The sequence below is a fragment of the Mirounga angustirostris genome, unplaced genomic scaffold, assembly GCF_029215605.1.
Source record: "Mirounga angustirostris isolate CCGP_5_RB_7025 unplaced genomic scaffold, mMirAng1.0.hap1 SCAF_6, whole genome shotgun sequence".
Classification (NCBI taxonomy): domain Eukaryota; kingdom Metazoa; phylum Chordata; class Mammalia; order Carnivora; family Phocidae; genus Mirounga; species Mirounga angustirostris.
Window position 1 is genome coordinate 43,204,892 of NW_026991714.1, and position 21,161 is coordinate 43,226,052.

A 21,161-nucleotide genomic window follows, 5' to 3' on the forward strand; every position below is an offset into this window, starting at 1 on the left:
TAGGGTTATGCCTTTTTTTTTTTTTTTTTTATCCTTTACAGGACATTGTACACCTCTCTTGCAAAATCCCCCTTTTATGGGTCTTATGTCTTAGTGGGAAAACCTAGGGTCTCATCATTTATACTCTGACCAGTATTGCTCTCTTCAACCCTTCTCTCTTTGCTCATCAAAGGCCAGGCATGAGTGCTTACTGAAGGAAAAGACACAGAATCTCTGAGTTATGCACACACATGCTCTTCCCACTCAGGCCACAATATGCTTGGCTCAAACTTATCAGAGCCCTTTGAAAGGATGACCTTTCTCTTTTATGGTCTGATTATGGTCTCCACATCAGTATGGTGCCTTACACCTAATTGCCTTTAGAACCCAGGGACTGAGCTTCCTCAGTTCTTGGTGAACTATGGGCCAAAGACTGAATGGGCACCTACCATGGTGGGGGGGTACAAGGCATTGCCACTGAATGACACTATATTTCACTGGCACTCCCCTACCTAGTTGGAATTTTAGTTCTGACAAGCTATCTCTATTCTCTGTCTTTAAGAAGAAAATACCAAGTTGCAAACTATTGTCAAGTTAATTCTTCTTTTTTTCTTTTAAGATTTTATTTATTTGTTTATTTGACAGAGAGAGCAAGAGAGTACAAGCTGGGGGAATAGTAGGAGGGTGAGGGAGAAGCAGGCTCCCCGCCAAGCAGGGAGCCCGATGTGGGGCTCGATCCCAGGACCCCGGGACCACGACCTGAGCTGAAGGCAGACGCCCAACCATCTGAGCCACCCAGGCGCCCCTAATTCTTCTTTTTTTCAAATCTCACTATTGCCCTTTACTTGCTTTGTGAACTCAGGAAATCCTAACAATGTCTTTGCTTCAGTTCCTTCATCTTTAAAAACCACTATCCTTTAGGGCTATTGTGTCAAATAAATGGGAAACACTATAGTTCTTCGTTGCAAGCAACAGAATCCAACTCTGGACAACTTAACCAATGAGACAGCTCCCAAATTCAAGAGGAAAAACCGAATGCTCAGGTCCCAGAAAAGGCATGGTCCAGAGAAACACCAAGATTCTTGGTTCCGGAAATGAACAATTTCCCCAGGGCAGCCCTATCTGGACTAATCAACCCTATTCATTTTTCCCACCTTGTTTCATTGAATTCAAGTTTCATATTTCCACAGGGAGAGACCCTGATTGGTCCAGAATAGGTCACACACCCATCCTCATTACCAGGGGAAGGCACAGAACTTGGATTCACAGGTGTGGTATAAGGCCTAAAATTAAGATCCAATATTACATGTGCCTTGACATCTGGGGAAAACAGGGAGGACCTCAAGTGGCCTAACCACAGATTCATTCTCCTCCCCCCACCCCATTCCTGCAAATAAGGTCCCCTAGCCAAAAGACCTTTTGTATCAAACAGACACTATATGGTGCAATTCCTGTTTATCCCTGAGTAGCTGGTTTCAGTTCCCTGCCAACTCATGGAATTACTCAAACAACCCAATCACATCCTCATGTGAGAACCAAGGGCCACCTTGTCCTCTTGATACTATGAAGTCTGCCTCCCACAGCCCCTGCTGGTTTACTCTACTCCCAAGGGCAATCCCCATGTGGCTCTGTGTGACATGCAGTCTCTTCCTTCTCACTGAGTATATATGACTAAGAAACTGCTGTCAATCCCATCTGTCCAGTGCCAGGTGTCATGCGTCTGGCTATCCCTATAACCATCACCAATGGGGTGAAGAGGAGGTGATAAAACAGGTCCCCAAAGATCACATACACTGGGTGAGTCCCAAGAGAAAAATCCAGGTGGTATTACCAGAAGATGAGGAGGAATGCAGGAAAAGCACAAACAACAGGTGTTCGATACATCATGAAAAGTGTTCAACACAGAGCCTAAAAACCAGAAAGTGATCCAAAACAGGTAGGTAGTAGTAATATTATTTCCACATTGTCCTAGAAATCGACGGTCCCTGAGAAGACTCTCCCACTGTAGCATTTTCTATGTTCAGAGAGTACTTTTCGCCCCCTTCCCTGGCACCTCTCCCTAGCACCTTCCTGGCAATGCAGAGCAACAGGCATCAGGAAGTCAGAGGGAACACCCCCTTACATGACACCCCCTTGCGTGGGATTCCTGACTTGAGCAGATGGATGAGGCACCCGGAGTACATCACACAAGCACCTTGCTCTGCAATTAAAGTCACTGTCAGCCCAAAATGCATCAGGCTGGAAGTGAACAGGTGATGAGCCAGTACCTCCTTGCACTGAAGCCTTCCCCTGATTATTTCCCTCCTCCTGGTAAGAGTTAAAAACACGACGTCCAGCAAGTAGTGGCCTTCTGCGCCGGAAGTGTGGCCACCGCACCATGATGTGTTCTAACCACAAATGCTAGACACAGAGTCCCCGGACCTCAAACGTCAACCTGTTGCCTATCGTTCTGCCATTAAAATGTAATTCTTCCAGTGTCTGAGAGTCCTTTTCCAAATAACACGGGTCCCACCTTGTCAGCAAATACCTTTGCAGAGGTTTGCTCTCTTTAAGCTGAGAACCAAAATAGGACACAGACTGGGTACCTGACTGCAAGCAGAACACCTGACTAGGACAAGACCCAGGAGGAAGGAAAGGAGGACTGGGAAGTGGCTGGGGACACACACCAGTGACAAGTATCAAGATAGCTACTCAGTGGACCGGGGGCAACCAGCATTGGCCCCACCTTCAGCTGTGGGACCACCCAACTTAGGGATGTGGCTGCGGGCAGGGATCCCCCTAACGCCCCTGTCTGCCAAGTACTTGGCATCTGCATTGACAGCAGGAACATGCTGGCCCCAGAGATTGGCTAAATTACCTGAATTTTCAGATGCTGCACACAGCCTGGGATCTCAGCTCCTTGAGCACCAAGAAACCCTAACTCCGGCTTCCCACCATTTTCCTCCTTGGCTTTCCACCACTCTGGCACTTCACATTTGTGTTGTTTAGAAATAAAAATTCTTAAGTAGCAGGGTACCTGGGTGGCTCAGTCAGTTAAGCATCTGACTCTTGATCTCAGCTCACGTCTCGAAAGCGGGGTTTTGAGTTCAAGCCCCACATTGGGGCTTGGAGCCCAGCATGGAGCCTACTTAAAAAAAAAAAAATTCTTGAGTAGCTGCAGGCATAGCTCTCCGCAGCTTAAAAGTGCATATAATAACAACAGTAAGAACAACAATTAAAGACTTTCTTAAATGCCAGGGACTTTATAAATATTATTTATTTCCCTACAATAATCCTGAAGGTGGGCTTTGTTACTCTCGTTTAACAGGTGAGGAAATCTAAGCCTAGATGTCAAGGGACTTGTCCAAGTTCACACAGATAATAAGTGGCTTAGCTAGGACTCAAATCTAACTGCAAAGCCTCTAACACACTCATTGCCTCTTGAAAAAAAGGTGCTAACTTATCATCATGTCCTAAACATGCTGGGAAGCTTAGCCATACACCCATGAATGATGCATGAAAACAGGACAGTTTTTCTTGGAGTTTTTACTCAGACATTCGGAATGTAAACTCATACAACTACTTGGATGTCAATCCACGGCCACATTTGACCTTATTACCCAGGTCCCGAAGAGCCCAGACCCTGCCCTAGAAGCTAAGTAAATAAACATATCTCGCCACATCTGAATTCTGCCATGAATCCTCTAGTCTGTTTCTCGAGTCTTTATTGATATATCTTCCCAATGTGTTCACATATCACCCACGACCAGAACATAAAAATGGGTCCCTGGCTTGGAACACCATATGAACAGCATTACACCTTTTAAAATGTGGGCATCCTTTAAAATAACCACATTTTATAATAAACAATGCCGTTTAGGATGTTCCGAGACAGAACCATTCTTTTCCTTCTGTTCTTCTATTGTAGTCATGGAGACCTCAGATTTGGTTGAAATGAACAGACAAAATTAAAACCTGCACGGGGGCGCCTGGGTGGCTCAGTTGGTTAAGCGGCTGCCTTCGGCTCAGGTCATGATCCTGGGGTCCTGGGATCGAGCCCTGCATCAGGCTCCCTGCTCCGCAGGAAGCCTGCTTCTTCCTCTCCCTCTGCCTGCCTCTCTGCCTACTTGTTCTCTCTCTATCTCTCTGTCAAATAAATAAATAAAATCTTAAAAAAAAAAAAAAATTAAAACCTGCACAAAAAGTTGGCATCAGAGAAAATAATAATGACTGTTTATATTTCAGTGATATTTGTGTGTGAGGAAATCAATCATTCTACAGATGCAACCTTGTTCTGATCTCTCACTAAGGTAGGAAAAGGACAGGTGCTCTTGATGCTCCTAAGACCCACAGGGGACAAATGGTGAAAACCATAATAAGGAGACAGGGAGTCTGTACTACACAGAACTACGCAGCTGAGACATTAAAAAAAAATTGCACCCACCCAGTTGTTTGGCATCAGACTGGTCTTTTTAAATTTTTTTTAAAGATTTATTTATTTATTTGAGAGAGAGAGAGAGAGCCCCCATCCTGCCTGGCCAGAGACACGTACACCTAAACCTTGACCCCATCATTGCCTATTTGAAAACACTCTTTTTCTCTCCTTCTCTTTAGGATTCCTTTTTTAAAGTAGCTTTATTATTATTATTTTTTTAAGATTTTATTTATTTATTTGAGAGAGAGAGAATGAGAGATAGCAAGAGAGGGAAGAGGGTCAGAGGGAGAAGCAGACCCCTTGCTGAGCAGGGAGCCCGATGTGGGACTCGATCCCGGGACTCCAGGATCATGACCTGAGCTGAAGGCAGTCGCTTAACCAACTGAGCCACCCAGGCGCCCAGCTTTATTATTATTATTCTTCTTACAAGAACGTATATAAAAAATATAGTAAACAAAACAGAAACAAGAAAATTAAAAGTAGACACAATCCCATTACCCAGAGATAAAACCCTGTTAGCATTTTGGTATACTCCTTACAGGCACAGATAGAGGCATTTGGTACCAGGCATTTGGGCAGAGGAAGAAGGAGAAAAGCAGACTCCCTGCTGAGTGGGCAGCTAGACGTGAGGCTCGATCTCACAACCCTGAGATCATGACCTGAGCCGAAATCAAGAGTTGGACGTTTAACCTGAGACACCCAGGCACCCCATCAGACTGGTCCTAAATTAATCATCTGAAGCTAATGATTAATCACTCAACTCGGCCACATTGGTCCATACAATCAAGAATCGCCAAATTTACCAATAAGCCATGAAGAGTAGCTGAAGCCACTCTGTTGAATGTACCACTTAAAAAAAACAACAACATTCCCCTGCCCTGCCCTATGTTGCTCACCCTGCTAACTACCATTGTTCCACATAATCTCTCCATTGTCACCAGGGGTGTGTCTCTAAAAAACAGATCTGATCATCTTACTCCATATTGACTTGAAACTCTTCCTGACCACATAGGTCCTTCCTGACCTGACCTCTTGCCTACTTTCCTGTTCCATCTCTCACCCCCATCCCCACTGCCATGCTGTAGTCATTAAGAAGACATTCAAGTAATGAGCAGTTATATAAACATTGCAAGCTGTTGCCTGGCAATACAACCCACCCACCCCCACCCTGCCTGGCCAGAGACACGTACACCTAAACCTTGACCCCATCATTGCCTATTTGAAAACACCCTTTTTCTCTCCTTCTCTTTAGGATTACTTTTTTAAAGTAGCTTTATTATTATTATTCTTACAAGAAAGTATATAAAAAATATAGTAAATAAAACAGAAACAAGAAAATTAAAAGTAGACACAATCCCATTACCCAGAGATAAAACCCCGTTAGCATTTTGGTATATTCCTTACAGACTTCTCTATGTGCACAGAGAGAGGCATTTGGTACCACACCAGTTTGACTTCTGAGACTCCATTCTAGTGCCACTTCCTGTAAGAAGATGCTTCTAACCTTTCCTCCCCCGCCTCCCCCAAACTTAATCATGTTCACTCCCACTCACCCTTCAGGTCTTCACTTAAATGTCACATCCTCAGACAGTCCTTTCCTGAACACCCAAAGCAAAAACTGCATCACCCCATTACTCTCTCTGATAGCACAGTACTTTCCTTTCATCCCATTCTCTGAATTTATCACTATGTGTTTTTGTGTTTATACATTCATGTTTTTCCCATTAGACTGTAAGTTTCATGAGAGTAGAGACCAGAGCTGGTAATGCTTATCCCTGTACCCTCAAAGCCTAAAACAGCATCTTTGTCATTAAACAACAATGAGTATGTGTTGAATAATGAAACGAATGGTGGTTCCCTTCTCCACAAACACTCCCACCCCCCACAAACACCTTACCAATCTCTACTGTGTCAATTTATTTCATTATACCAGTTGCTCACTGCTAAACTATGCGCTCTTGGAAGACAAAAACTGTCTTCCTTTCTATAAAGTAATACTTACATATGAAGTCATACCTACTCCCGCCCCCCAATACACAGGATCCCGAACACGGCAGATTTCTGTTCTTTTGAATGACTGAAAACATGAAGGAAGCAATTGCTGGATGGGCAGCATACCTTGCCACTGATGCTCTAGGGTGATCCTATTTCTTGCATAAACCCTTTATTCCTGGCTCTTCTTAGTAATGGTCTCAAGACGATACCAAAATCTAGCTGAAAAGTGAAAACATGCTCTCGATGTTTTCATTTTCAGAAGCCAAACATCCGGATCGTTAGACACATGAGAACAACTAAGTGTCTCTTCATTGAGCTGTCTGACATCTTGGTTCGTCCTGAGTCTAATGAAAAAAACAAAATGAATGCTTTGCCCCTCCACCACCAATACAACTAAATAAATATAAATAATTTTAAAGAAAACTAAATAAATAATGACTGTGATTAAAGCCCACATTTTCCATGCACCATAATCTTTGCACATTTCGGAGAGCCCTGGTTTACACAAAGACAACTGTTATGTGGGAATATCAGACAGTTTGTTTTCAACTGCAAATAAGAAACCAACTAAAAGCAGCTTACATATCAATAATTTTATTATAGCACATAAAGGAAAGTCCAGAGTTTGGCTAATTTGGCAGCTCAGCAGCATTAACAAAGACCCAGTTCTTTCTACCTTTCTGCTCTGCCTTTCTTAAGAAACATCTTCCTCATAGTTTCAAAGTGGCAAGAATAATTCCAGGTGTTCCATACACCACAAGTAGCATCTTGTAAGGAAGAATGCACCTCTTTAAATGTGCAAAGAAAACTTTAGCACACTTCCCCTTCCCAGCTGACTCCTTCCCAAGTCCTATAGACCAAGACTGGGTCATATGGCCAAGCTTAACCCAATTATTGGAAAGGGCAATAAGATTATCATGATTGTTTTAGATCAGTGGTTTTTAAGCTTTAACAGAGTCACCTAGAGGGTTTGTGAAAACACAGATTGCTGGGCTCTATTCCCAGAGTTTTTGATTCAGTAGATCTTGGGTACAGCCTGAACTTGTGTGGTTTTTTTAAAGATTTTATTTATTTATTTATTTATTTGAGAGAGAGAGAACACAAGCTGGTGGAGCAGCAGAGGGAAGGGAGAAGCAGGCTCCCCGCTGAGCAGGGAGCCCGAAGCGTGACTCGATCCCAGGACCCTGGGATCATGACCTGAGTCAAAGGCAGATGCTTAACCAGCTAAGCCACCCAGGCACCCCTGAACATGTGCTTTTTTAACAAGTCCCCAGGTGATATTGATACTGCTCATCCTCGGACCACATTTTGAGAACTTCTGACTTAGACCAATCATGATCTACCTACCAGGGATGGGGAGAGGGTCAAGTCTGTCAGGTATTGTGGTTGCTTGACAGCTACAGAGAATTGTGGTTTCCTTTGCATGGAAGTGGGTGGTTGGCTGTAGAATGGCAATAGTAGGGTCTGCCACAGTGAAATGGAATGATAATGGCTAGAAAGTACTGAGAACTTCATATGCACCAAAAATTGCTCTAAAAACAGAATATGCATTATTTAATTCCTCCAAATAATCCTTTGAGGTAGGTGTTTATTATGCCCACTTATAGATCAGAAAACTGAGAATCAGAAAGGCTCCATAAATTGCCCACAGTCACACTGCTAGTAAGTTCCGCAGCCGGGATTTAAACCGAGATCTGTGTGACCCCCACCACAGCCCATGCTCTTAGATACGATGCAATCTAGGGACTTGAGTTTGAATTCTGGACCTGCTGCTCTTCCATGACTCAGATCATAGAGGTTCTGGGGTCACCTACATAGGCCTGATTTCACCTTAGGAATGATCATAGTTTGATGGAAAATGAATGGTGTTTGGGAATCAGGCACAAAATTATGCTCAATACTTGTGTGGCTTGACAACCTTTTCATCTCTCCAACCTCAACTTCCTCCAAAACATAATGAGCATACTAATGCTTGTCTCCTAGAAAAATTGGAGCAAATATGTGGTAAAAATACTTTAGCTGTCCCGGCACATAGCAGGTAGTCATTCTGAGTAGCTCTCATTACTATTACTAGCTCTGTGACCTAGGACACTCACCTGTACAAAGTAGTTAGGAAGACTATATAAGCTTTGAGAAAATGCCTTGTGCATTTGTTTATTTGAATAACATGCTGCATTACAGTTACATGTAGTTAAATGAGGGCCGCAGTATGTGCTGGTGTAAGAAGGTAAAAATCATGCTGAGATTGGGAGGTGGGGGGAGGGGCAGAAGAAACTACTGGAAACACCAATAACTTCTGTATGGAAAAAAGTCAAGCCCATTTTTCTTCCTGAAACAAACAGTGTCTCCTTCCTTTTATATGCCAATGACTCTGAACTGAAATTATTGAAAAAGAATGATACCTCTGACCTCAGCACACAGATATAATCACCTCCCCGGCTCATTTCATGATAACACCCAGAAGGGACTACCTGCAAGTAAAAGGACTAAAAGTTTGGTGTTTCAGAGACTCTGAGAGGCCTGCCCTGAGGGATAACCCTATCTCAAAGAGTGTCCCCCCACACCTATGCCCATCGTTACTCTTAATTCCCTTTCTGGTTGTATTTCTTCAGAGAACTTACTGCTATCTGAAATCACTATGTTGGTTTACTTTTGTCTGCCCACAGGAAGGTGAACTCCAAGAAGGGAAAAACTTTGTCTGTCTTGGTCACTGGTTTGTCCTCAATCCCAGAACAGTCCCTGGTATATAGTAGTTACTAATTAGATATGTGTTGAATGAACCAACAAATAAATACATGAATGGATATTTAAATAACAGAAACAAGCACGTCTCCCTATCAATACTAGAATTTTCATTGGGTATGAGACAGAAACCAATCATCCTAATGATATATGCATTATTTCTCCAAGGAGCAAATACAAATGAAAGGACTATGAAAACTATTATCCACCTAGCTGACATGAGGGCCTGAACTCCACACTGAGATTAAGATGAGTCTAAACATGACCTTGAGGAGCCTCACGTGATGGGCCAAAGCACCTCTAATGACAGAACATGGCCTCAGGTAAGAGAACATTGAGACCTATAAGAAAGATCCCAGAACAAACCAGGGAGTATTTCTGAGGCTAGCCTGGCTCTGCCTCCCAGCATGTCCTATCACCATGGTCTCATAACTGTGTTGTAGAGAGAGGGGACTAAAGTAAAAACCACAAGGGAACAGAATGGATTCCACAGTTGGAGCAGTGGACAACCAGCAGCCACATCTGGAATTGGAAATGTCAGAGATGGTATGATATCAAACGTAGGCAGTACCCTGGTACCTTTAGAGGCATTCCCTTCATAAGGTAGTAGGCAAAACCTTCAGTTGATTTTGGCAGCATGGTCGAGTCAGCTACACCTTGGTGGATATCACCAGTGGTGACTTGAGTAGTCATCTATGACATGATGGCCATGATATCAAAGACATCACCTAAGCTGACTAGAAAAGAAAAAAAATGGTGGAACCAGATGGTAACTGAGAGGATTAGTGCATGAGTACACATCAAATAGCACAGAATCTGGAACCCTAGAATGATATGAGAAATTTAAGAGGGACTAAAGAAGAAAAACACTGTTTTATAGCTGTTGTCATGACCCTCTTTTATAGAAAGTCTTCTTTTTATAGTTTTCATCACCAAAAAATGATATTTTTTTTTTCTTTAAAAAGTAACCCAAATAAAACTGGGCCATCTTCTCCTCTCACCTTGAATCCAATCTCAACACACTGGTAAATTAGAAAAACTCTTGCATATCCACAAATCTGATTGTAAGAGCAACAAATGGACACAGGATGCTTTTATGGAAATTTTTAAGGGATTCAGTCATAGGTGTGACACTTTTTATCCCCAATCAAAACTTCCTTAAAATTGCTTATACAAATAGTTTTTCCCCACCCTCAATTCCCACCAGCAGTCACTGAAATCCTCCCATACTCCTCTAGGTTCTTTCTTGTCTCAACAGCTCCTTAGACCTCATCAATCCCATCATTATTATACCCAGCTCTCTGTCCTTGCCATGTCTATCACTTACTGCACTCATCACCACAAGGGCTGAGTAATCTTACCCTAAGAAGGGAGTGGAATGTCAGCACTTAGGATCATTTTTTCCTCTATCACAGAAACCAAAATATAATTTTAAGTTAGAAGAGAGTAAAAAATTAAACTCTAATAATGTACTTACAAATAATAAATGCATTTTCATGAGAGATATCATGAAAAGAAGAAGAAAACTGATGAAGAGAAATAACAGGATACCTTGAAACCATAAATATAAAATATCTGAAATCTACATCAAAAGGAAAAAGCTTTTTTAAATTTATATAGATTGGGAAAAGAAGAAACAACATATTGCAGAATAATCAAAATAAATGCACTAGATTTACATAATTTACAGTCCTTTTGTTAGCTAAGGGTATAAAATATGTTACATACTCTAACTGGATTGCTCACAAAATTGTTTTTTTCCTCCATGCTCCCAGTCTAATTTGACCACACCCTACTTTTTCCAGTCCGATTTATATCACTTACTCTAGGTTCCAATCAGCGTATGCTTAATTGGTCTTAGTTTCTGGGCTATTCACGCAATTTCTGCTTCTTCAGATGTTTCACTTTTAAATCATCTGATGGTTTTATCATTGCTGAAAACTTATCTTAGTTTATTCATCGTTTTGAATTTTTCCAAAAGATAAAATGTACCCGAAGAGAAAAAAGCATTTTCTTCATTTTCCATTTTTCTTTCCTTTATCTCCTCCTTTCAGGTCTTTGTGCTTCTATTTCAGGGTACTAAAAGTTGCAACTAGGTTTTTGTGAAATGACTGAACTTAACCCCAGATTATCACAGGAAAATAACTAGTCATAAGACAGCAGTGGCCTACATGGTATAATTTGAGACTATTGAAAGTTCTTTCACAAAAATCTTCACTAACCTGCCCTATGACCTTAAATTCCTATTATGTAAAAGTAAATCCTTTTAGGTAGAAGCTTTGGGTTTTCTGTTAAAATGAAACTGTCCATGGAAGAGATAATATTTCACTTCTCTGCTCAAAAATCACCCATTGACTCCCCATTGGCTACCAAATAAATGCCAAGTTCTTCATCTGGTCACCCACATCTCTCAGAGATGAGCTACCTACCTTCTCAACATCTTCCCCACACCCTCCAGAAACTTACTACCCAACATGACCACTGCACTCACGTTCTCTGAGCATGTCCAGCACATTCCTTTCTCTGGGCCTTAGCTTTTAAGGTGCTCCAAGCATGTTCCCTCTCTGTTTAATTATGTGTACTTATCAATAGCCTACCTTTAGCATATGGTCTATAGCACTTAAATTCTACCTTGATTATAATTAATTTTTAAAAATCTTCCTGATTTAGTAAGGCCTTCTCTGGTTTAAAGAAATCAAATTTAGGGGCACCTGGGTGGCTCAGTCAGTTAAGCATCTGCCTTCAGCTCAGGTCATGATCCCAGAGTCCTGGGATCGAGCCCCGCATCGGGGTCCCTGCTCAGCCGGGAGCCTGCTTCTCCCTCTCCCACTGTCTGCCGCTCCCCCTGCTTGTGCTCTCTCTGTCAAATAAATAAAATCTTAAAAAAAAAAAAAAAGAAATCCAATTTATCCACTCATTCAATAAATATTTATTTAGTGCCTATCATGTGCCAAATTCTAGAAGTTGAGGAGGAAATAGTGAAAAAAGAAGGAAAAGACAAACCGTTCAAGCTCAGTTAAGCAGAAACAGGGGAGTCTAGTATGTCTTGGCTCAGGTAACTTAAAAAACTAAATTTGGTTTCAATCACAACTGGATCTAGGGATGTCTTCAGAAATAAATCTCTCTCTCTCTCTCTCTGTGTCTCTGTCTCTTTATCTCCCCACCTCTCCCGCCCCCTACCCTTATCTTAATTCTGCTTTTCTTGGATATGCTTCACTCTCTGGCAGGATTTCTTCACAGAGAGATAGAAATGGCCGTTGGCAGTATTATGCTTGTATCACCCAAAAGGCAATAATGCCAAAGAAAAGAGTGCTTCTTTCCCAGGGAAAGGGTATTTTGGGGATCTGCTAAGGGGAAGTTGAGCCAGGGATACATTTAGCTTGAGCTTTTCTGTGTCTATCAGTCGCTTTCATGTATATTTCAAGTCATTTCTAGCCACCCTGGTATAGGAATGGTTTTCCAGGAGGAATCCTATCACCGACTGAGCTAACTCATTCCGTTTTACAACACAAAGATGCAGGGCCAGAGGTCATATCATGACATGAAAGTGAGCAACACTGGAGGTACGTTACGTAGGTAGTAGAGAAGCCAGGTCTGAAGCTTACAGAGTCATAGTTAGTCTATGGAAAACACTTCCAATCATATACATGTAAAACTGTAAGCAGAAAATTTGGTTTTGTTGATGTCTAGTCAAAATATGCACTCCCTAACACAGTGCATGTAATTATAAAATATCTCCCCCACCCCTTGATAGAGATAGGCAAAATCAAACATATCAGAATTGCTGTGTGGCAGGGCCCAAACCCATAGCCGCACCATAGGTTCTGTGTTTGAAGCTGCATGCTTTATGCACCCCAGTGTGTCATGTCCTGAACACATCTGACCCCTCTTGCCCTGATGAAAAAGGTAGTTCCAGGTAAAATTTTGCAAAATTGCCAAAAACACAGAAAAATGGCCCGAAGAAACAAGTGTCTTTTCCACATACTCCCTCATTGAAAAGTCAATGAATATAGTAAAAGAGTAACTTGGTTACATAATTGTCTCTGTTATCCCCTGCTGACTCACAAATTAACCTGTATTAGTTTGCTAGGGCTGCCATAACAAATTACCACAAACTAGGTGGGTTAAAACAACAAAAAATGTATTCTCTCATAGCCCTGGAGGTCCTTCGGCCTCAGTTCCTCAGCACATGGGCTTGGTTCCATGGGCTACCTGAGTTTCTTCACAACATGGAAGCTGGCTTCCCCCAGAGTAGTGATTTAGAGAGAGAGAGAGAATATGAGCAAGGGAATAAGAGGTACCCAAGACAGAAACTGCAATTTTTTATAACCTAATGTCAAAAGTGACACACCAGGGGCGCCTGGGTGGCTCAGTCATTAAGTGTCTGCCTTGGGCTCAGGTCATGATTCCAGGGTCCTGGGATCGAGCCTTGCATCGGGCTCCCTGCTCCGCGGGAAGCCTGCTTCTCCCTCTCCCATTCCCCCTGTTTGTGTTTCCTCTCTCGCTGTGTCTCTCTCTGTCAAATAAGTAAAAATCTTAAAAAAAAAAAGTGACACACCATTATTTATGCTGCATGCTGTTGGTACCACAGACCAACTCTGGCACAGTGTGGGAGGAGACGACACAAATGTGTGAAAACCAGGGGGCTGGGATCCTTGGGGGCCATCTTGGAGGCTGCCTACCTCCGTAACAATGCACCTCAGTACCTCATGATAGCAATTTTTAGCTGTTTCTAAATTGTTCCATTGTATGCCTTAATTTCAGATTAATTTTGCATTTTATTCAGAATTATTAATGATTCTAAGTTGTAAAAGTATTATAGAAGTGTGTCATAAAGTTAATTGCTAAAACAGACCCAAAAATGTAGGAGATGCTCACCATACTCCCCGGCAGGCCTGCTGCTAACTTCTGTGGACCCAGACTGGATGTGTCTTGACACTTCTTTGCATACTTCTTAGACCAAGAAGAGCATCTGAACCTTTCCAGTTTCAAAACCAGCGAGACCAACTGGTCATGCAGCAGAGCCATGAGAGGGAACATACACAAGGGGGACATGGTGATGGGAATTTGGGGGAGTGATATGACAGGATCCAAGAGCCACCTCAAAGCAGTTAAGAAGTGCTGGGGTAACTGTGGAATCCCTGGAGTCCTAGGAGTGGGGGGAGAAGGACCTAAAAACGAAAATTGGTAATATGTGCCACCATTTTCCAGGGTTGACTTTGTAAGGCTGGTATTCTTGGTATTCTAGAGGTAGTGTGTTTTCTACTAGATTCTATGTCTTGACATCTGGTAGACTCAGCTACACGGTGTCTGAGGTTAAGGTCATGTGACTTAATCAGCCAGACTTTCCCTAGTCACAGGCAAAAGAAAGACACATTATGGAGCTTTAAAAATAAAGTATATAACCCCACCAAAGTCACAAAACATGAATGTTAACAATTCATGAGTACCATTTGCACACATTTTAAAGGCTGCACTGTAAAGAAGACAGTTAATAAATTGTGAACACTTAGGCACAAGTGAAGCAGCTGTCTCAGCTTCCACAACTGCTATTAGCACTGCTTCAATTTCCTCTGGATCTTTAACATCTGGGCCCCAAACTCCTACTCACTGGCTTCTCAGTGACGTGCAGTCTGCAGTTCTTAGTTAATTACAGTAAACTGGCAGTGATTGCCCTTAGGAAAGAATTTCATTTGTGCCTACGTAGGGCTAATCCCAGAAAAATCCGTACATTTCCAAACCTTCTCTGCTCTAAAGAAAACAGCTTTGGGGTTTACCAAGCTTTCTCTGTAGAATGCTTACAAGTATCCTCTAAGCAACCCTAGGTAACCTTCCCTCTTTTCATCTAGGGGAATAGCTAGTTGTACAAAGCACCCCAAAACCCAGTGCTGTGATGACATACCACTCCACTGAAATCTCCAGCCCACCACAGTCGTCCCCAGCAGAGCTAGAAAGTAATGCACCCAATGTTAAAGAAACTGTAATGTTGCAGCCATTTCCATGGTTACTCTTACAAAGTGAGAAGGAAGCTGATGGTGGAGCCCAGTCACAGGAGCCTATGTGCTCCAGCAGGTGCCTGGCCTCCAGGAGCTCAACAGCCAGACTTGAGGCTTTCAGTGGAGGCTTTTGTTATCTTAGACCCTCCTGGCTGAAGCTGGCTTCTTGGCTCCCTGGGGCCATGTGCACCCCCTTCACCCCCCACCCCCCACCCCCCAGAGGCTGGGAGAGTAAAAGGTGAACAACCCATCAGTTCCTCTCCCTCTCTCATTCCAGCACTCCCCACCCCATGTGAGCAACTGGATGATAAGAGCTAGCTTTTTTTGGATGCTTGCTTCGTGCCAGGAACCCCGTCTAAGTATTTTTCAGGTATCTCTTACTTAAGAGATGACACCTTGGTGTAAAGAGCACAGATTTGAATCAGATTGCCTGAGTTCAAGTCCTGCTCTCTCACTTCCTTGCTGTGTGGCCTTGGATAAATTGCTTAATCTCTCAGTCTTGGTTTCTTCATCTCTAGAATGAGTTAATAATACCCACACTTCAAGGGTCCGCTGGGAGCATTAAATGAGAATATAGAGAGAAAATAACTATTGGCTATTAATACTATGTCTGGATTGAAGACAGTTATGATGAATTTTGATTTTCATGATTTGGAGTTTTTCTCTTCATGACATTTCAAGAAGTAAAACTGACATTCTGCTTTTTACTTACTCTCATAAAATGTGAAGAATTTCCAAATAGAACCTTTTCTTGAGAGACTCATGACCTAAACCAAACTAAATAACTAAAACTAAATATAGTTTTTACAGGCTATTTTGTTTAATGTTATGAATTTTAGAACACCAAAAAATTCTACAAAGATTAGAATTCTGATATTGTCTATTCTATATTTCTCTACCTTGTGTTAGAATTAATTTATTTTCTTAAAGCTTTTATTTTTTTAAGATTTTATTTATTTATTTAATTGACAGAGAGAGAGGGAGAGACAGGGAGAGAGGGAACACAAGCAGGGGGAGGGGGAGAGGGAGAAGCAGGCTTCCTGTTGAGCAGAGAGCCCAATGCGGGGCTCCGTCTCAGGTCCCTGGGATCATGACCTGAGCCGAAGGCAGTCGCTTAACCAGCTGAGCCACCCAGGCACCCCTGTTATAATTAATTTAATGTTGTAAGTGTTTGTAGGTTCAGAAAGCATATAGTTTTCTCTAAAGTAATCCGGCTAATATATTCTCTTATTATGCGTATTAACTGACACTCTTTCCTTATTTATTTACCTGAAATTTCTTAGTAATTATCTTTATGTGTTAAAATTATAGTTCTCACGATCATATTAATTAATGCAGAGTTTTACTCTTGCAAAAATAAACATGTTTATATTTCATTTGACTAAGAGATTTAATTAAATAAAGCATATAGATTTTTCATTCAAATTACATCTAGAATAAAACTTACCCATATTTGAATGTTCTAGTATCCCAATATGCCAATATTAACAACAAATCCAAATAACATGATATGTTCATCTTACAGGTATTGTTACACTGATATTTTATGATGGTAAATAAGCAATTACACAATCACCGCTCACACTCAAGTTCAGAGATGTCAGAAATGTTATTGAAGTACATATTCATCTATTAGGGCTTCAAAGATAAAGCCCAAACCAAAGTTGAATAGCATGTTCTGGCTAAATAACAAAGCCAAAGCGAAGCTGCAGTGTGTCTAACATTTTAGAATAGCCTATAGCCATGAAGAATGATACTTTAAAAAATAAAAATACCAGGGGGCGCCTGGGTGGCTCAGTCGTTTAGCGTCTGCCTTCGGTTCAGGTCATGATCCCAGGGTCCTGGGATCGAGCCCCGCATCGGACTCCCCGCTCGGCGGGGGGTCTGCTTCTCCCTCTTCCACTCTCCCTGCTGGTGTTCCCTCTCTCGCTGTGTCTCTCTCTGTCAAATAAATAAATAAAATCTTTAAAAAAAAAATAAATAAATAAAAAATAAAAATACCAGGAAAATGCTCGTGATTGCATTAAGTACATAAGAAAACAGGACATATAGTTACATAAATAACATGCTCTAAATCATTTCCATATGGACTCTTCAGATCCTGAAGAACAGAGGCCCACTCTAGATAGCACAGGTAAGAGAAGTTTGGCATAAGGATAAACATTGAACGATATGGATAATGTCCATGAAATCCAAAACTTAATGGAGCTAGTAAAGAGGAAGAAAAAATAGAGGAAGGGTAAATGTGCTCAATTCTTCATCTAACACATGGGGCTATTCATTACTAAAGTTGATTGAATGAGAAAAGGAGATTTGAAAAACATTTTTTTAAAGACTGAAAACAGGAAACCAACAGAACTACCAACTGCATTAAAAAATTAGAAAAAGAGGAGAATAGTGTAATACTCATATCTGATAGGGGATAATCAATACATATACCTTAAAATAACCCATCAATAATGGTAAAGGACAAGTATACTACTTAGAAATAGAAAGGTAACTACCAAAAACACTAAAAACAAAGTCACTTGAAGATAGTTGCCTCCAGCGAGTGGGAATGGAGTAAGACAAACATTGTTGCTCCTTTTAAAGGCTTTCTACATGATCATTTTTTAATTCAAGGTTCATGTATTACCTGAATAAACATTTTTTAATGAAATGGCTGATTGTATTAGAGACATTATCTCTCTAGGACCTGTATAACTGCCTGGATGGTAAAGATGCAACTTCCTCGGGCGCCTGGGTGGCTCAGTTGGTTAAGCGACTGCCTTCAGCTCAAGTCATGATCCCAGGGTCCTGGGATCGAGTCCCACATCGGGCTCCCTGCTCTGCGGGAAGCCTGCTTCTCCCTCTCCCACTCCCCCTGCTTGTGTTCCCTCTCCCGCTGTGTCTCTCTCTGTCAAATAAATAAATAAAATCTTTAAAAAAAAAAAAAAAAGATGCAACTTCCTCTCTCCACCCCCAGAAATCCCTGAGGTGAGAAGACCCACATCCATCCCCTATGCTCCCTTCTACTTGCTGTGTTAATTCTGATCATTGGCAAAAGTGGGAAACCTCCATTTGTATTCAAAAATCACATCCTTTCCTTTCCCCAAAGACAGCACAGTGAAATTGTTTCTCATTTACATTTTGAAACTCCCTCACATAATAATTCATTATTCTAGGAAAATGTGCATTATTTTATAAATATGAATGGCTTCAAAAAGCAAAGCATTAGTAAAAAATGTAATGTCCTTCCATGCCACCTAAGTTAAATTCTGATAAGGCTGCATTAACATACTGATTAGTAATTTTTGCACATTAAAAATTTTATATAAATTTAATACCATTTTCAGCTTTTGTTTAATGAATATTTAATTCAGAAAGCTATGAAATAATAGGTAATTATAGCTCTACAAGAACACATATTGACATGTAGTTTAAAAGACTGTGAAAGGTGCCTTGTGCTTGCAGTGAGTTTATAATTTAAACACAAAGAAAAACTTTAAGGTTGCCAATCAAATATTCATCAGAAGAAAGAATGCATGGAGGATCTCACTTCCTCCGGGCACGTATGCAAAGGAGATACTAAAGATAACACAGGAGCAGGTTTGCCTAAGACCTTGTTTAGGCAAAATTCCAAACACATCCAAAAAAGATGAAGGAAAAAGTTTCCCTAGCTTGAAAAAAGGCAACAGCATATAAGGGTCAGGTTGGTAATAGGGGCCTTAGAAGTAGGAACAAATGGGCAAGCCCAAGAATTTTATTTGAATTTTATTTCCCTACCACTTCTTTTCATTTTTTTCTTAACATGAACTATCCTCTACCATTTTCAACCATGATTCACAATGGAGCCCAGGTCCCTCTTGCTGTCCTTAAGAAACTCGGTGATTCTAATGTGTAGGGACTTAATGCATTCTCTCTGCTGGGGGGGGCTTACATTTTAAGAGCCCACACAGGTTTAAAATATGTATGCCCTATCACTCCAATAGGTGTTCACCTTTTCTCGCAGAGTTTAGCCAGGTTTCAAAATGAACATTTTAGAGTCCTTCCAGTAACTCTGTCCCCTACCTTATAGAGAAAGTCCCTAGGCCAGTGGATCTCAAATTCTAACTTGCCTAAGAATTTTCTGGAATGCTAAAACTAACCGGTCCCATTCCCTGATATTCCAAGATTCTGAGTCAGCCCCAGAAAGCTGTATTTTTCACCAACATTATAAGCAATTCTGATGTAACCCATCCCCTAGCCCACAGTTAAAATGCATGCATTGCACTGAAATACTGAAGAGTTAGAGAAACCTTCACTTCCCACCATTGCAAGGAAATCAACCAGGGCAGGTTTTCTGAAGATTTTCTCTGACCTGCATTCTTTTTTTTTTTTTTTTTAAGATTTTATTCATTTATTTGACAGAGAGATAGGGAGAGCAGGAACACAAGCAGGGGGAGTGGGAGAGGGAGAAGCGGGCTTCCCGCCGAGCAGGGAGCCCGATGTGGGACTCGATCCCAGCACCCTGGGATCATGACCTGAGCCAAAGGCAGACGCTTAACGACTGAGCCACCCAGGCGCCCATCTCTGACCTGCATTCTATCTTCTTGTCCTCACCCATGACTTGCTTCTAAAAATTCTCAAGGATCTTTCACTGTCCTTTCCTTCCCAAGCATGGACATGGGACATGGGCACTAATCCACCAGCCCCCTGGTAGCTCCTTCAGCACTCACTCAGAAACATCTGCAGGCCCTGAAGGTTTAGGTAGAAATGAGCCCAGTAATCCTGCATCTTCAGGCCTCACAAGCCTAGCTGTGCAAAGAGACCTGGCTCCACTCTTGTATTTTTAATTTCTCCAATTTGCTGCCTATTGGTTGACTGACTGGCAGTTGGATTCCTTCCTATTTCTTATTTACCTGCTATTATAAAATAATTCCTCTTTGCCTTTTTCCCAAGCCCTGTGTCACGCATGTGTGTCCATCCTGCCCCAAAGGAAATAGGATAAACCCCCTAGCTATAATTAAAATGTTTCCTTAGAGCTAGAAAAGATGGAAAAGTCTTCTTCCAAATCAAGATTCTTGCAATCACTGCTGAAAAAAATTTCACAATCTGCTTTTTTCTCAAAAGCCAATCCCAACTAAAGCAACATTACTCACCTCAACGTTACAGTGAGCACAAACACAATTGAAACTGCATTGCAGTCCTCAGCAAGGGTCACTTTGGGTGGTCTAGCTCTAGCTCAAGGTTAAGGGCTTATGATTTAAATGAAAAAATTTACAAATCATCACAGAGTACCTGGGAATGTCCTTAGGCCTCCAGTGTTCTACAGATCACAGTTTTAAAAACACCAGTATAATAGAACTCTTGTTACTGCCACTTGTTACCTATGTGACCTTGTTTGTGGCACCTAATCTCTGAGCCTCACCTACAACTAAAGATTGCTCAGTAAAAGGCAGCCAGTAATAGTACAGTATGGAGGATGGACTGCACTGGGAGAGACTAAAGTCTTGAAGACCAGATAGAAAATTATTGCAATGGCCCAGGTATGGCAGATAATGAATGGGACTAAGTCACTGGCAGTGGTAATGAAAAGGGGTATTGACAAAGTTAGAAGGCTAACTTAGAAAGAACCAACATCAGTGATCAACTGGGTATCTCCCCCAGCTAAGCTCCCCAGATGTTGTTTGGTGTTCTGTGAAAACTATGATTCCATCTTCCCAAAAAACGTGGGAAACTCTGCTATAAAATAAGCAGAACAATCCTCACATATCTTATTCCAGAATAATATTTGCTAGATCTATAACTATTAACCCAAATGAAATGAGAAGTGAAAGTCCGTCTAATTCCCTCTTTCTCTCTTTCCCTTGCCCTCTCTTTCTTCCTCCCTCTTTCTCTCTTTCTCCCTCTCTTCCTCCCCATCTACACACACACACACACACATACACACACACACACTTAATCAGCACTATAACAGTACTTTGGCTATCTAATGCTCTTAATCTTCGTTTAGGCTGCTACATTCCAGTGCCTCAATCAGGACCTATCCAAAAGCAGGTATTAAGTAAATATTT

At 41.5% G+C, this 21,161-nt stretch overlaps 1 protein-coding gene across 1 annotated transcript in view; it reads right to left on the reverse strand.

The window, feature by feature from the left end:
* Positions 1 to 12,025, reverse strand: part of RGS8 (regulator of G protein signaling 8) — a 72,368-nt gene extending 60,343 nt beyond the window's left edge. Inside the window, exon 1 of the mRNA XM_054507997.2 lies at positions 6,512 to 12,025. The gene's annotated coding sequence lies outside the window, so the exon portion shown is untranslated. The remainder of the gene's footprint in view (positions 1 to 6,511) is intronic.
* Positions 12,026 to 21,161: the final 9,136 nt, after the last annotated feature.